The sequence below is a fragment of the Podarcis pityusensis genome (assembly GCF_964106645.2).
Source record: "Podarcis pityusensis genome assembly, chromosome: 3".
Classification (NCBI taxonomy): domain Eukaryota; kingdom Metazoa; phylum Chordata; class Lepidosauria; order Squamata; family Lacertidae; genus Podarcis; species Podarcis pityusensis.
Window position 1 is genome coordinate 33,408,396 of NC_138026.1, and position 16,229 is coordinate 33,424,624.

Genomic DNA, 16,229 nt, shown 5'->3' on the forward strand with positions numbered 1-16,229 from the left:
ATCCCACAATCTAATGGTGTCACACATTTACATATATATTTGTGATTGTTCATATGCTCCTCATGAGTCAGTCTGTCTCAGAGGAATTTTGGACCTCCAGAGCAAAGCAGATCTCCCCTGAAGAGGACTGAAGCTAAGCACTCTGGTCCTGAAGCCACAGATCCATTTTGGAGGTTCACGGGGGCTGCCGTCAATGGTGCTACTCTAAAGGTGACTCTCAGGGCAGCTGTCAAACGAGGAAAAGAACAGCTGCACTCCCAAATGGTGAGTGAGTGATGGGAGGGGAATCCGGCCTCTAAGCAAGGATCCTGTTGACCCTTCTCCCCTGCCAGCTTTTTCCAGGGTTCAGCCTTTATTATTCACCTATGCAAATCTATGAAGACAACGTGTGTGTGTGTGTGTGTGTGTGTGTGTGTGTGTGTGTGTGTAACCACACCTGAAATCCTTCAGCCAAAGATCCTTGGGGCAATAGGGTCCTTGCTGGGTGGAGGGGGGTTTCCCCTCACTACTAGGATTGTGAGCAGCCTTTCTTTGATGGCTTCCCTGAAGCTTCATGAAACAAGTGATATCCCTGAATTGGTGCCAATCACACTTTCTAACTATAGGTCCCATGCCACACAGTTCTGGAGGATGCCCTGATCCTCAGGAGCTACTTTAGAGATACGTAAGCATATGTGTGCTAGGCTGTTGCATGAATAGAGTTCCATTCACACTTCTCTGGGTCCAATCGATCGTGCATTCTCCCATCCCTTCAAGCCTCCGCTGTTTAATCTAGGAGACAACTGGGGAGAGGTTCCCTTCTATGCGGCAACAGTAAAAGAAGGTGTGAGTGGTGGTCCTGCTTTTCTGAGTAGAGGGTTGATATTTCTCTTGTTCAGTTCCACACATAGCAGGTCAAATCTGGGAGATTTCATGTGACGGGCTCTGAATGAGAGTCATGGCAAGAATTGCGGCATTTTAGGGTCCATTCATAGCACTACTGTGTTCATTGCCAAAACATCTCTTTTATCTGTTGTGCAGGTACAGATATGGTCATGGTTCATAGGTTGTCTGAATTGTTCCTCTGGAGCAGCAGATCCCATTTTGCATGACGCATCCAAAACTGGTTGATAGCAGGTATGCACAGATGTGGCCCATGAATGATTTAGGCAACCCATATACCACCCGGCTTTTAAAAATGTGCAGGGGGTGGGTCAAGGAGAGCCAACACTACCTGGCCCGTGGAATTGTATGAAAGGATCTTACGAGGCAGGTCTGAAAGATTACAAAGTATACCTCCTTATTATGTTGTTGTTGTTGTAGTAGTAGTACTAATTTATTTCTGGAGATTTGTTGCTATGATTCAGTAAGTCCATGAAGGTGCAAATGCACAGCATGGCTTTTCAACTTCAGCCAACCTTCCTCCCATCCCAGGTGTCCCTGCCAGCTGCTTCTCTAGAACTAGCAACACAGGAAGCTGCATTATAATGAGTCAGACCCAATGGTCCATCTAGCTTCAGTGTTGCTGACACTGATTGGAAGTGCCTCTGCAAGGTTTGAGGCAGGGAATGTTTCTCAGCCCTACCTGGAGATGCAGGGGGTTAAATTGGGGACCTTCCGCTTCCACAGCAGATGCTCTACCACTGAGTTTTGGCCTTTCCCATGTTGCTGTTTCAAAAATAGAGAAGACAATGCAGAGGCCCAATTGTGCATGCAGATATAGCGCCATGCACTTCTCTGGATATGTGTGCATGTATCCAGAATGAGGAACATTCTGGATGCTGTACAAAACCATCCATTTCTGTCTTATCCATCCTAATCCTGGATGTCTACCAACCCTAATTTTACCCTTTAAAGTATTATCTTTGCCGCCTCTTTCAGTTCCGCCTAATGAGAATGCCCTTATAACGAAAGGCTAGAAGGTGTTACGACAAAACAGAATTGTTCTTCTCTCTCTCTCAGACTATCAGGGAAACATTTAACAATGTTTCTCCCTTTCTCCTCATTAGACTAACAATGAGCAATGACAATTGCTTGTTCCAAGATGTCTCTGGGAACACAGCCTAGCAGCTCATTATTAGCTGAAGCTGCAGAGACGGCATGGCCCAGATTGTCATTTCATGCACACTGATGTAATTCGGCACCAGCTGAGCTACAATGGCAAGCAACAGTGGATATAAGTGGCCTCCATTTCTCTCTCTCCTGCCATTACAAGCATGTGGTATCTACCAGATACATGGCAATGAATGGAAAGAGCTACATACCAATAATTGCCAGCCTTTGTATTGCCTTCACTGTCCAGAACTCTGAGCAGAGTCACCATCCCAGATACGAATGGGGAGAGTTACGTTTGGGCACAAGGGAGATCATGGGTACCACAAAATACCAGGAGGTCACTTGTTATACTTCCAGGTAATGCTGAAATTCAAAAACTTGATTCCCCCCCCCCCAGATTGTGATTCTGAGGACGGGAATCAGTGCACACAGATCCAGAAACAATAAATGATATGAACGAGCAAAAAATATTTCTGTGTGTCCCCACCTGAGTGATGGCCCAGTGGTGCTAGTGGTCAGGTAGACTCCTCCCAGGTGCAGCGCAATGCTCATTAGGGCAGGGATGGGGCAGGGTTTAGGCAGCATCCGTGAGGTTGCAGGAGCTCCAGGTTGGTGGCAGAGGCCCTGCAGGTGTGCTGCTGCTGCTGCAGCAGAGTCTCCCTGACATCCCCACTGCTGCCTCCCCATGTTGGCAGGGGCAGCCCTGCCTTTGGGAGGATGTTGCGGACATGACAGGGAAGGTCTGCAGCTCAGTTACAGAGCCCCTGCTTTGCATGCAGAAGGTTCTGTCCCCAGCATCTACAGGTGGCACTGGGAGAGAACCTTGCCTGAAGCCCTGGAGAGTTGCTGTCAGTCAGTGTTGACAATACTGAACTGGATAGACCAATGGTCTGACTCAGTATAAGGCTGCTTCCTTTGTTCCTGTGTCCCTCCCCAGCCCAGCCCTCCATGAACCGCCAGTGCTGCCTTGCTGCCTAACAGGGACAAGACAATTCAAGACAATTCAAAGTTCCAGCCAGCCATGCCATCCTCCAAAATACTCTATTCTACCCACCACTTCGTTTTTCTGCTTGATCCTTGATATATTATGAACACAGTTTTGGAGCATTGAGGGAAGTACAGAGCCTGTAGCATTTACCTGTATTTCTGGTTTCCCCCCCTCCCCCTGCCAGTGTGTGTGTGTGTGTGTGTGTGTGTGTGTGTGTGTGGCCTCCCCCGCCCCCCATTTTAAGATATTATCTACTAACTCAAATCTCAGGGATTCTCTGAGCAGGCTAGTCTCTCCCTCTTGTTTCTCTATGGCTCCGTTTTGGCTCTGTTTTTGCTACTGCCTGAATGTTCATTATTTTAAGGACTGTTTCAAGGAAAAAATTCATCCACGCAAAGCTCGTATGTCAGGTGAAAATATTAAGCTCACCATTTGTTGCTGCTGTTTATATTTTGCTGTGGCCCTTGGCCTGGTACATTAAAAATGGACCTCTCGTGGGAAAACGTCTGTTTTGTTGGGGTTCAGGGGCATTGGGGTTCTAGTCAGAAGTGGGGAACCACAAGGGGCCAATCAGGCTGAAAAGCACTAACTTAAACCATTAGTATCCCTGGCTATTAACCTTCTCCCTCACTAAACTGCTGTGTAAGAATATTGTGACGTGAAGAGGCTTTCAAAAGCCAAACATACTGTTTATGAGAGGTGAAAGACACCATGTTGTATGATGTGCTGAGCATTTGTAGCTCTTTGTGATGGCTTTGGTGGACTCACACAGGGCTGTTGTTAGTTGCAGCATATTGAGCTTTTGGTGCTGCTTTTTTTGAGGTACTACGCACACCTATTAGCCACCAAGCCAATTTTAATATTCTGCTGCTTACATACAGAACACTATAGAATTCTGGACCAGGTAATCTGAAAAACCTGCTTGAGTCCTGAAAGACCTGCTCCTTGCCTTGCAGGCCTTTTCCCACCTGGCCTGGGAGGGCAGGACCCTACCTGGGGTGTTGTTTAGGGGGGTTGTTGGAAGGCAGGAGACATGTTGCTGTTATTGATATTATTTTTTATATTAGATCTTACGATTTATGTGGAAATTGTTCAATTTGATTGGGTACTTTTTGATGTTTTTTGTTGTTGTTTATCTCCACTGTTCATGCTTGAAAAAGGAGAAATTGTCAACTCCTGGTAAGAATTACCTCAGAGATAGATCTGATAGTGCCTGTCAAGGCCAGTCCTACCATTAGGCGCATTGAGACAGCTGCCTCAGGTAGCAGTGTGGTGTAATGGGTAGTGTTGGAGTAAGACCTGGCAGATCAGGATTCAAATCCCCACTCAGCCAGAACGTTTACTGGGTGACCTTGAGCCAGGCACCCTCTCTCATCCTAACCTAACTCACAGGATAGTTGTGAGGATAAAATGAGGAGTTGGAGAACCATATATGCCACCTTAAGTTCTCTGGAGGGAAAGTGTAACCCAAATGCAATGAAATCTATCTATCTAATCAGGTGTGGCAATGGTGACAGCCCCTACCATTCTCCTGGAACACCCTGAAACCAAGCCTATATGCTGGAGGACACTGTCTTGTCAGCAGTGTTGCTGTAAGATTCAGTTGCCAGTTGTGTTGATGCATGACTCCAATTGCCATATGGGATGCAGGGGTGCAATCTTGCCATTCACCACAGAGAGCAAAATGCCTTGGGAAAGCTTAAGCACCTGTACTACTTTTACACGAATATCCTGTTCATGTGCATTTTACAAGGCTGTTTAAGGAAATTTACATTTAGGGATTAATTAGTTCTCGTGATCCTCAAGAGCAATGCTGATAGATGTCGGACTATATAGCTCCATAAAACTGCTGCTGTTTTTATTTCTATAGTTTGATTAATAGTAAATAGACATTGTAAATCAATAAGCTAGAGATGTTGCTTTTGAAATTGTGGATGTGTGGCCTAGAGGACTAGCAGGTGACTAACAAGGAAGTTATTGAACCGATCCTTTTGCTAAACGATTTTATGCAAGGAAGGTTAGCATGCTTGAATGCCTGGAAGTATGTTATTTATCCCCTGGACAGATATAGGACATGACCATCACAGTGCAAGCTTCCATTTACTGCTCATTCCAAACCTAAGGCATTTCCTTCAGACTGAAAGGTTTTGCAGTCCATCAACTTTCTTCCTGATTGCACAGTCCCAAAGCCAACCTCTTCTGTAAGAAATAACCAAGAATGGATTCTGAGCAGTAGAAGGCATTTCCCATTTGTGTTGGCTTCTGGACTGTGCTCCCCCCCCCATACAATTTCAAAATAATGGCTGTTTCACGAAATCTGTATTTGTATCACACCCTACTTCCACAACCCTGCCAAGTAGTTTAGGCAGCAAAATGTCTATCGCTCCTTTCAGATCCAAAGGTAAGGAAGATTCAAAACAATGACATTCTGAGTCATAAAAAGCAAATCCAAGAGCACCATATTTTAACTGCATAAATCAGAAACGGCATTCTTGCCTAAAGTATGAGGCTATCCTGTGTCTTTCCCTTGATGGGCTGAGGGTCCAAGGACATGTTACATTAAAGTATGCTGCTTTTTAAAAAATAAGTATTTAGCACTGGCCATTTTCCTCTTTCACACACACACACACACACACACACACACACACACACAGAGAGAAACACAGTAGCAGCAGCTTGGGCCTTTGATCCAGAGTGGCAAAATGTAGTACAGGGAGGCAGCCTGACATTTCCTCCCTGAACCATTTTACACTGAAAACTGCCTCTCTCTGCTGCAATTTTTCCAGATATCAGAGAGAAAACAGCACAGAGAGGAAAATATCCCCTTGCACTGAGGTTCTGATCCAGACTACGGCCCTACATGGCTTTTCTAAAAATAGAAAGTGGAGAGCGCTAAGCATGGTTTAGGGCTTGCTAACCAGGTATTGGGACATGGGTGGCGCTGTGGTCTAAACCACTGAGCCTAGGGCTTGCCAATTGGAAGGTTGGCGGTTCGAATCCCAGCGATAGGGTGAGCGCCTGTTGCTCGGTCCCAGCTCCTGCCAACCTAGCAGTTCAAAAGCACGTCAAAGTGCAAGTAGATAAATAGGTACCGCTCCGGCGGGAAGGTAAACGGCGTTTCCGTGCGCTGCTCTGGTTTTACCAGAAGTGGCTTGGTCATGCTGGCCACATGACCCGGAAAAACTGTCTACGGACAAACGTTGGCTCCCTTGGCCAGTAAAGAAAGATTAGCGCCACAACCCCAGAGTCATATGCGACTGGACTTAACTGTCAGGGGTCCTTTGCCTTTACCTTTTTAACCAGGTATCAGCCATTCACGCTTATACTCATCCATGGACCAATAGTACAAGGCAGTTTTGTATGTTCTTATATGATTACCCTTCCGACTGATGAAAATAATTTGGCTATTCTATACAACTACATAGATATTTTAAAGACCTAAGCCAGTGGTTTTCAACCAGTGTGCTGTGGCACCCTGGGGTGCCTTGAATGGTGGTCAGGGGTGTCATGGACAACACTGGCCTCTGTCCCTCTTCCCTTCCCTCCCTCCTCTGATGACTTTTTAGGTCTCTGCCTCCCAAAGGCTTGTGCAGCTGTTTATTGCAGCAGCTCTGGCTACAAGCTATGCAGACGAATGGTGTCTCTGGGGCAGTGCTGCTGCCAGGATCTGAGGCAGCCTCAGAGTAAGCAAGGGAGTGGGCAAGGAAGCCCAGTCTGCCAGCCCTTGCTGTTGGGGCACTGTGGGGCACTGTGAGGAAGCACCTCTTTTTGGGGCAGGGTGTCAGCTCAGAGACCAGGGGCGGCAGCAGTGGCTGCCCAGAGGACTCCCAAGGAGAGGGGAGATGAGAGGAGGCTGAGGGAACACGCCACAAGGGAGAGTGTTCAAAAAGGGCTGCCAGCTCTGCAGGAAAAGGGTGACATAACTGGGCTTCTGAACCTCACAGGGGTACCACAGAAAGAATATAGTTGGTCAAGGCAGCTGTGGACTCAAAAAGGTTGAAAACCTATGACATAAGCCATGATGTAGGGTTGAAAACTTTCTGATATTCAGTGGTACCTTGGTTGTTGAATGTAATCCATTCTGGAAGACAGTTTGACTTCTGAAATATTTGACAACTGTGGCGCAATGGGCAGTTAGCAAATTCAACTGAGAAAATTGAGAAACATGCCTCAGAAGCCGTTCGACTTCCGAGGTGCATTCAAAAACAGAAGCATTTCCTGGTTTCCGGCGTTCGAAAACCGAAATGTTCGCCTTCCGAAGTGTTTGACAACTGAGGTACCGATGTATATTTTTCAATGGGAAATGTGCAATTTCTTTTAAAAATCATTGTTCCATAAAATTTACTAGTAGCATAATGAATGGATACAATACAGGTCAAATAGGCAGCTTCAGAGTTGTAGTACTAATTAACTTTTTCATGTGACTATTCCTGGGAAGCATGAATGAATGTACTGTACAGTGGTACCTCTAGTTACGTACTTAATTCGTTCCGGAGGTCCGTTCTTAACCTGAAACTGTTCTTAACCTGAAGCACCACTTTAGCTAATGGGGCCTCCTGCTGCTGCCACGCCGCCACCACACGATTTCTGTTCTCATCCTGAAGCAAAGTTCTTAACCCGAAGTAGTATTTCTGGGTTAGCGAAGTCTGTAACCTGAAGCGTATGTAACCTGAAGTGTATGTAACCCGAGGTACCACTGTAAAATAAATAAAAAAGCATTGATCTTTGGACAGGCTAAATTGACTATATTAACCGTTTTCCATGCTTTGATTCCACACCCCCACTTAAAAATGTGAACAATTTAGTTATTAAGCTGTCATATCTTCAAATATTTAAAAGTAATCCAGTAACATTATTTCCAAATAAAGCTTTGACTTGGTTTGAATACAACATGTGGCCATCTGTCATGATAATTTAGTTGAGATTCCTGCATTGCAGGGGTTGGACTAGATGACCATTGGGCCTTTCCAACTCTATGATTCTGTGATTCTGTGTAAACCACATTAGCAGCACTGGCCTATACATGTTTACTCAGGAGTAAGTCCTACTCAGTTTAATGTGGCTTACACTCATGTAAATGAGTATACAATTGCAGCCTGAGCTCAAGGTGATTTTTTTCTAAGTAGACATGTATACAATTGCATTGTAGGGGGACTTTATTGAATTGTTTTCCCTAATCAAGTATCTGCCAGATTGCTAATAGCTAATTAGAGCTTAAATGCAAATCATAATATTTCTCCTCCTGTATTTCTACTGATTGAATTTTGAAAAAACAGTTGAGAATCTAGACCTGTTTTACCATCCTGTAGAACAAACGTTGTTAAGAAAGCGTTTTAATCAGATCTGAATGCATTTGAAATATTTTGCCAGAATATTATTGGACTCCACAAAGATAAAAAACTCTGGGTTTTCCTACTGGTTTCCCCGAGTAAAAGCAGTCAAAATCTGTGCCAACTACTTGGTGGAGATCACTGATCCCACCCTTCGGAGAGCTTTCACTATGGCACGGTTTGAAACACTGCCAACTGCATATCTGACCGGTAGATTCACAAAAACCCCAGTAGAACATCGTTTATGCCCTTGCCTTGTGAAAATTAAAGAGGATCTTACACATTACCTCCTCTATTGCCCCATCTACTCGGGCTTTAGAGACGCATTGCTGCAAATTATACCCAACTCTATAACCAATCCTGAAGATAGAGTAAAATTTTTGTTAGTTGATGCAAACCCACGTATTACCCATGTGGTAGCGGTTTTTGTGATGAAGGCCATGAAAGCCAGGGAAAGATTTATGGATGACAATGTAAAGACCCCTTCATCGTCTGTTTAACTCGTTGCTTGTTTTCCCTCTCTTTCTATTTTGTGGGATGAAGGTTTTGTTGGCGTAGTATGTAATGAATTTTAATATTTTTTAACTATTGTTGTGTTGATGTTTGTGTACAGGCATGGTCCTCACAATAAACGGATTTGATTTGATTTGATTTGAATATTATTGTTGTTGGCTGCCTTTGGCACCAGATTTTTGTTGGGAAAGCAGGATATAAATTATATTGATCTGATCTTAATAAATGAATCTGCCCAGTTTCAACACTGCTTTTTTAGGGTCAGTTTACATGAGGATATTCATCATTTGATGAATATAATATCAAGAGAAGAGGTGACTAAGGGGGGGAACCACTATGGGTGAATCACCATAGGTAAAGCTGTAATTGAAAATGTTCTCTGTGGCCCATTTAAAAATGTACTGAACATCTGGGAAAATAAAGGCCTACATTCTCACTACCAAATGGGCCAGGAATTTGCAGCCTGCAGGGATCCCAAAAGAAAACATAGAAGAACCTCCAAAGAAACTAGCTCAAGAATTAAAAACAGGCAAAACACTTCACCTCCAACACGATACCCTAAAAAGGTGGCAACACGCACCCTTAAAAACATCCCAGGAAAAATAGTCACACACTTGCTCACCCTTCCACCAAACTTACCAGACAGCAATTGGGGCGCCTTTTCTTCCTACTTTTCTAAAGACTTTTGAAGGGGGGCTGGAAGACTAGGCCCAACCACTTTCTTTCTCTTCCAGAGATCTGGGTAGCGGGAGGCCTGCATTTGTCTCATCAGCCAGCCCTGCCACTGCCCAACATACAAAAAAATAAAATAAAAACCAGGAAGGGCAGAGACCTTAGTGGGCACTAAAGTGTAAGGTGCTTCATGGCATACAGCAGGCATAGACAAACTCGGCCCTCCAGATGTTTTGGGACTACAACTCCCATCACCCCTAGGTAACAGGACCAGTGGTCAGGGATGATGGGAGTTGTAGTCCCAAAACCTTTGGAGGGCCGAGTTTACCTATGCCTGGCATACAGGATGTGAAGTTCACACTGTTCCTCGGTTTGTCCCCAGCACCTGTCTTTTAGGCCATAAATATGTTTTTTCAATATACCTTTAAAATATTTTTTCTCTAGTTTTAATCATCTTGCAGTGCAATTATTAAACGGAGGTAATATCATGTGACTATGGCCTGTGATGTGTTTAACTGATAACCTTGTCCCATGTAGAAGGGAAGTACTTTTAATCCTTGCAATACAATTAAACTAATGTTAATTAGTAGCATTCCTACAAAATGTAAGATATAGCGCCACTCAAGTAAAACACATTATGGTCCTGGGCGATCGGATGCCTTCCCCACTAAGAGTAATGCACACAGACTTCATTTTTCACAACACTTGTAAAAGATTTATTTGTTATTCTCTTTTTCCCACTTTGTTACAGTTTTTGTCTTTATCTTCCCCCCTGCTCCTTGGGGTAGAAGGATGTCAAAAGGTTCCAGTCATTCCTCCTTGGAATGCTAAAGAGGCGAAGATAATCTTGACCTTTTCCAAACACAGTGTTTTGATTTGTTGGGCACTGCATTTCTTTCAGGTTTACAGCTGTCACTAGCCTGTGGAAACAGTGGAATTAGATTCGGTCAGTCATTAATTATAGACGACACAGTGAAAACGCCAGTATACCTGTGCAGTTCAATACAAACAAGATATACAAATGTTTTTGATATTCCATCACCATGGCCTAATGGGGATGACAAAGCACTCCAGATTCAGTTCACTAGTGTGCAAATGCAGATGCCTTAATATTTAAATATTCTGTGCCCCCCTTGTCATGCTTCAGTGTTTATCTGTGCTCAGTGACGGAGGTCAGTGATTGATGTGGCTCTCCAAATGTTCTTGGATTCCAGCTCTCATCAGTCCCAGTCAACACGGCCAAAGGTCAGGGATGATGGAAGTTGTAATCCAACCACATCTGTAGCGTCACAGGTTCCCTATCTCTGGTTCCGATGCTACAAATACAGTAATTTATAGATGGTGTTACGAGAAACTAAACATATTAAAGGAGGCAAATAATAATAAAATAATACTAGCAAGTATTTATTAGAGGGGTATTTAAGCAAATTATCTCTTGCCAAAGTTGTCTTTTAATTCATTGTATACTGAAAAGCAGAGCAATTAGCAAAACACTGATAGTACTTCTGGCAGTTTTAGGTTTCCTCTCGCAATACTATACACATTTCCCTGGGAGTTAGTCCCAAATTGCGGCTTATTTCTTAGGATGTATACTATTGCACAGTAAACAGAAGCAGGTTCATGCATTTGCTTAAACACATGAAATCTGCGCTTGGGGGGCAGGGACGTAGATGCAACCCCACCCTCAACATCCCTGTTCATGACAATCCATCTGCTCAGTCCCCAGCCATCCCCATGTTGAGGATGGAAGGTCTGCAGCGGGCTCCCACTTGTGTTTGCTTGAAAGCAAACAAAACCCTTTATGTGATCAGGTACCCTGATAAAACAGAAGGGTGAACACTTTGAGTGTTCACATGGTCGGACAAATGCTGTCAGAAATACTGAGAAATATGCCCCTCCGATCTTGTAACGGTGCATTTTTTGGCATGTTGTTATCTTAATCGTTATTACGATTAAACAATGGGTAACAGAAGCGTGACCTTTGCCTTTAAAAATGATTGAAAGCTGGAGGATTGAATCTTGATCCCACAGAAGCTTTCTCCTCCCCTTTTGGATTGCTGTGATGGAGAAGTTCCCTGAGTACAGTTGATTTCCCAGTTATATTTATGTAAAATAAATTTATTGTTAATAGGCTCAAAATATCAGGTAAAAGCAAAGCAGATTAATTCTAGAGTTGTCATGCATAGTTTGGTTGCAGGTGTCATATTGATGGATCACTTGTTAATTTCTAGCCCACCCTTCAACAGTTTCCCATGGCGGCTTACATGCAGGCCTTGGGAACATCTGCTTGTCAGCTCTTCCCATCTTTCTCCCTTGAAAGTTTCATCTCTGTCTCCTAGAAAGAGATTTAAGAAGGAATAAAGCCTGAGAAATTAATCTATACTCATTTTTGAGTTTCAGATGTTACTATATCCTGTACTATTAGTGTTCAACATCAAATATTACTTTTACCCAAAAGTTCATGTTAAAGGAAAAATGACATTTATGATGCCTGTACACCCTCAAATTCCAGAATTAATATTAGATACTTCTCTAAACTGAGATTCAAGCAGAGTGAAATGCCCATTAAGGAACAAACTGGGAAATTTATTCATCTCCAGAAGCTGCTGGCTAAAATGATAGAAAACATATATTTGGGTATAGCTATGTTTTTAGAATTGAAAATTAGGAAAGAGCATTAACAATGCAAGCCTAATTATAATGTTGAGGAACAGATTATGCCTAGGCATCAATGGATGTAATTACATTAGGAGTTTAGTAATATATGAATCCTAGGCTTGGTCAGATTTCATTATGTATACTAACTAACTGATTATAGAAGAGAAGGATAGTCCTAGATCCTTTTTAACCTTTGTAAACAGTACTTGTTCTTATCTGACAATGAAGGGGTACTATGATCGTTTGTGTAGACAAAGATGGATTCAGCGGCCATTCATCAATGGTCTACCAATGGCTATTATTCATTACGCTTATATGGAATCTCCAAGTTCTCAGATAGTATGCCACTTCATATTAGTTGCTTGGAACAACCTTGGGAGAAGGCTAGTAGTGGCAATTTTCCCATGTAAGGGTGGTGGACCTGTTCAAATGGCCCACCCTTGGAGACTGATGGAAAATGAGGAGTTCCTGAATGTTCTGGGTGATCTTCTAGCAGAGATAGCTGGCAATACTATCAAAGCTCTGGTTTTGCTATGGAATAGCAAGATGAAACGAGCCATTGACACAATAGTTTCCAAGTGTCCTGGATGGTGTCGTGGAGCCTGAGTGGCTCCTTCTTATTCTGGGGAGTGGCGGGCTATGAAGTAAGCCAAGCAAATGGTTGTTTTTGTTTAAGTAAGTGGCTCAGTTCTGGTTCCAAAGCTGAATGAACCCTGGTTAGTGCACATAATCATGCCTCCAGTGTGGCAGTGCAGGCTGTGAAGAAGGCTCATTTCTCAGTTTGCATTGCATCCTCTGGTAGTTGATAGATGGAGTTATTTCAGGTGGTCCAGAGCTTACTGATTCCCACTGTGGATGAGTGACCAACTGGCTACACAGTTTCAGGATAAAGTTGCTTGACTTTGGAGTGACTTTGACTCTGCAGTTATTACATTCCCAATGCCATAGGCAGTGATAGGAGTGCCAACTCGAGTAGGAAATAAATGGGGGCAGGTAAGCCCCACCCCACATAATCAAACTCAAGATGTGGCACAAACAGCACATTTGAATGGCAGTGCTCATTAACTCTGGGGGGCGAGCCCCCTCAAATATTTTATTGTGTGTGTGTGAAGGGACCTTGGCCCATAGGAGTTGGCTCCTATAGGCAGTGATAGGTTATGGGGTTAGTGTCAGCTTATGCAGTCAGGTTATATGAACAAGGTGCCTACTCCATACTCATGTCTTGTTTGAATAAAGGGGGGGGGGGTCCTTCCCCAGAGTGAGGCATTCTGGGTAAGGTAACCTTGGAGAGTGCCTGCACTGTCACCACTTTTTGCAGTGGCTAGAAAGTATTTTTTAAAATGTGTTAAACATTTAAAGTTGCTAAAGTAAATTTAAACTTGTAACTAAACTTAAAATTGATCCCCCCAATTTGAATTTATAGCTGTCAGGAAATGTACCCTTCTGAGCTTCCTTGTCCAGAATGTCTTGGCCTGAGAGTAGAGTGCCTAGATGTAATAAGGCATTGGGTATTTATGATCGCAACACATGCTTTAATACTTGTGCAGGGAAAGGGAATGCATGAAAAATACTCCATGCCTGCTTAAATATCACAAACAGTTTCCTTAAACCTGCTATAAAACCAGCCAGTCATATAATGGATCCATATGGCTCTTGCTGATTGGAATGAAACTTCAGCCACTTAGTACATTTACAAAGTGTTACATAGGAGATACGTAAACACATTTCAGCAACAACAGGTAGGTAGCCCCTGGGTGGTTTTTTGTGGGGGTTTTTGCCTAATTTCATTCATTCATTTGTGTGTGTGTGTGTGTGTGTGTGTGTGGTTAGTTTTGAGTTCTGAGCAAGAGGAAGGAAGGAGGAAGGAAAAGAAATACACGGAGAACAAGTTCTATGATAAAGAGATCAGGAAAGGGGAGAAAACATAACTGAATGTAAACATATGTATTTTCTATGCACAATATCCCAACTGTACAAAAATAACTGTAAATAAATAGCTCCTATTTCCAAATCAAAATAAATTTGGCTTCACCAAACCAAAATAAATTCACCTACACTGGGGAATGTTATGGTGGTAGATGCACGCAACCAAATACTCAAATATCTCTCATACATGTTGTGGCCTTTGGTTCATTCTGGAACAAGTTACTTCAAAAGCAAAGAGAATAATCTACTTTTACAATGAGAAGAAAACATAAACAACAAAAAAGATTCCCATTTCCCTCTGGTTTGTGATTTGTTCATTTACCACCTGCATATCCATTTCAAATTATTTGGTTCTCATATAGGGCTTGGATATTGTTAAAGCTAGCTGGAATGTAATACCTGAGGACTGCATGGTGCTTCATATGTTCCCAATGGCAATCTACTACAGGAAAAGGTAATATATGGTTCACACAATTGATATCTAAAGGTTAGCTACAAACTACTTATTTTCCTGGTTTTTATTTTATTTACTCAACCAAAGACTCGTGTTTCTTATTTATTATTTCTTTAAAGCTAAACAAGGGGATTGTGGCTCAGGTGGATGCAAATTGTTCAAATATTCTCTTGCCTTCAACATATGAGTAACAACAACAACAATAATTTTTCATGAATGATTTAAAATTGTGTTAATGCAAGTTTCACTGCACATATCTTACCGATATACAAGGTATGAAGTGAACATGGAATACCTACCCATGGTTGATGTTCTCCTAAAATTGGGATGTCTCCTAAAACAAGTGGGGATATAGTTGAATATGAAAATGCATATCCATGTCAACAAATCTTCATGAAAACCAGTAATCCGCTAACACTTTTTTTCAGACTTTGGTGTATTTTGGGAGATCTATGTGCAATTATTGTGAATATATCTCCTCCTAATTTTATCATCTAGAGTAGCAATTTATTCCTCCATGTCTAGCTCTCAGGGAAGTTTAGAAGAAATATAGAAGTTGTCAGCACATAAGAGTCAACACATTACTGCTGTACTGCAGCCATTTATAATGAAACCAAAATGAGCACTCACTTGTTTGGCATTAATTTAATGTCCCACTTAGCTCCTATCAGATGCAAATAGCTGCCTCATCCGTTTAAGGGTTTCTGAGCGTGCATATAATGAAGTGCTCTGTACCTGTCAAGTAAGCAGAATTCATAACCGAAATCAGAAATGGATGAGGAAATTCAGTGTCCTTGTTAAAAAAAAGAAATTGAAACTTCAGACATGGCAATGTCAAATTTATACTTCATGTTGATTTTCCGCTGCACGTTTCACCTATATTACCCCCTGGGCTGAGCTTTCCAGGACAGAATGTCCAAGGATACATATAAATATACCACATTCCTAAACGCAAAGTCAGCAGGTGGCAAAGTAACAGCTGCAGTTGTCAAACACACTCAAAACAAAATAAATTGGTCAGCCAACCTCTTGTATTTAAGTCATTTTTACATCCTGTATTTTAGAGGGGGAAATAGCTTAATTTTAAACAGTATTCTAGTTATGATCAGTCTCCCCGGAGAAAGATTTTTATGAGTATAAATGGAGATAATGACTATCATTAGTCACTGCCATTAGCATAAAGCATTAGAAACTCTTATGCCATTCATAACAGACTTTGACATGACAGTAAAAATATGACTTCCTATCACTTCTGCATGCTTTCTGACTACAGCTGTTTGCTATTCTTGCACAGCTAAACTGATATCAAAAGGGTGGTAAGAGTGGTATTTAACAGCACCTTCATCATCACATCTAATTGTTTTCCACCACAGGGTGTGAAGCTTTATGTTCTCTATCAACCAAAAACAAACAGCCATCCTGCTTAATGGCTGCTCAATTAATGTTTATGGTGCTACTTTTATACCATGAGTTATTTGACAAATAAACTCCAAGAAGCAATTTAAGAACCTCTGAAGCTTAATGATAACCCAGCTGATATTTTAAAAAGAGCTAGGGGGGCGGGGGAAGGAATCCGTAAATAATTTCTTACTTGCAGGCTCCCTATGAGATTCACTCTCCACCTCCTGACATTTTGAGGGATGTTTGTTGGCCA

At 42.4% G+C, this 16,229-nt stretch overlaps 1 protein-coding gene and 1 long non-coding RNA gene across 2 annotated transcripts in view; one reads left to right on the forward strand and one right to left on the reverse strand.

Annotated features, from left to right (window-relative positions):
* The window catches only part of LOC308472838, a 193,111-nt gene that overhangs the window by 147,696 nt on the left and 29,186 nt on the right, over positions 1-16,229 (forward strand). The window lies entirely within an intron of this gene.
* Positions 10,230-16,229, reverse strand: part of KHDRBS2 (KH RNA binding domain containing, signal transduction associated 2) — a 448,147-nt gene continuing 442,147 nt past the window's right edge. The window contains exons 12-14 of the mRNA XM_080998033.1: positions 14,251-15,310; positions 11,802-11,872; positions 10,230-10,457 (exon numbers count right to left, since the gene is read on the reverse strand). The gene's annotated coding sequence lies outside the window, so the exon portion shown is untranslated. The remainder of the gene's footprint in view (positions 10,458-11,801; positions 11,873-14,250; positions 15,311-16,229) is intronic.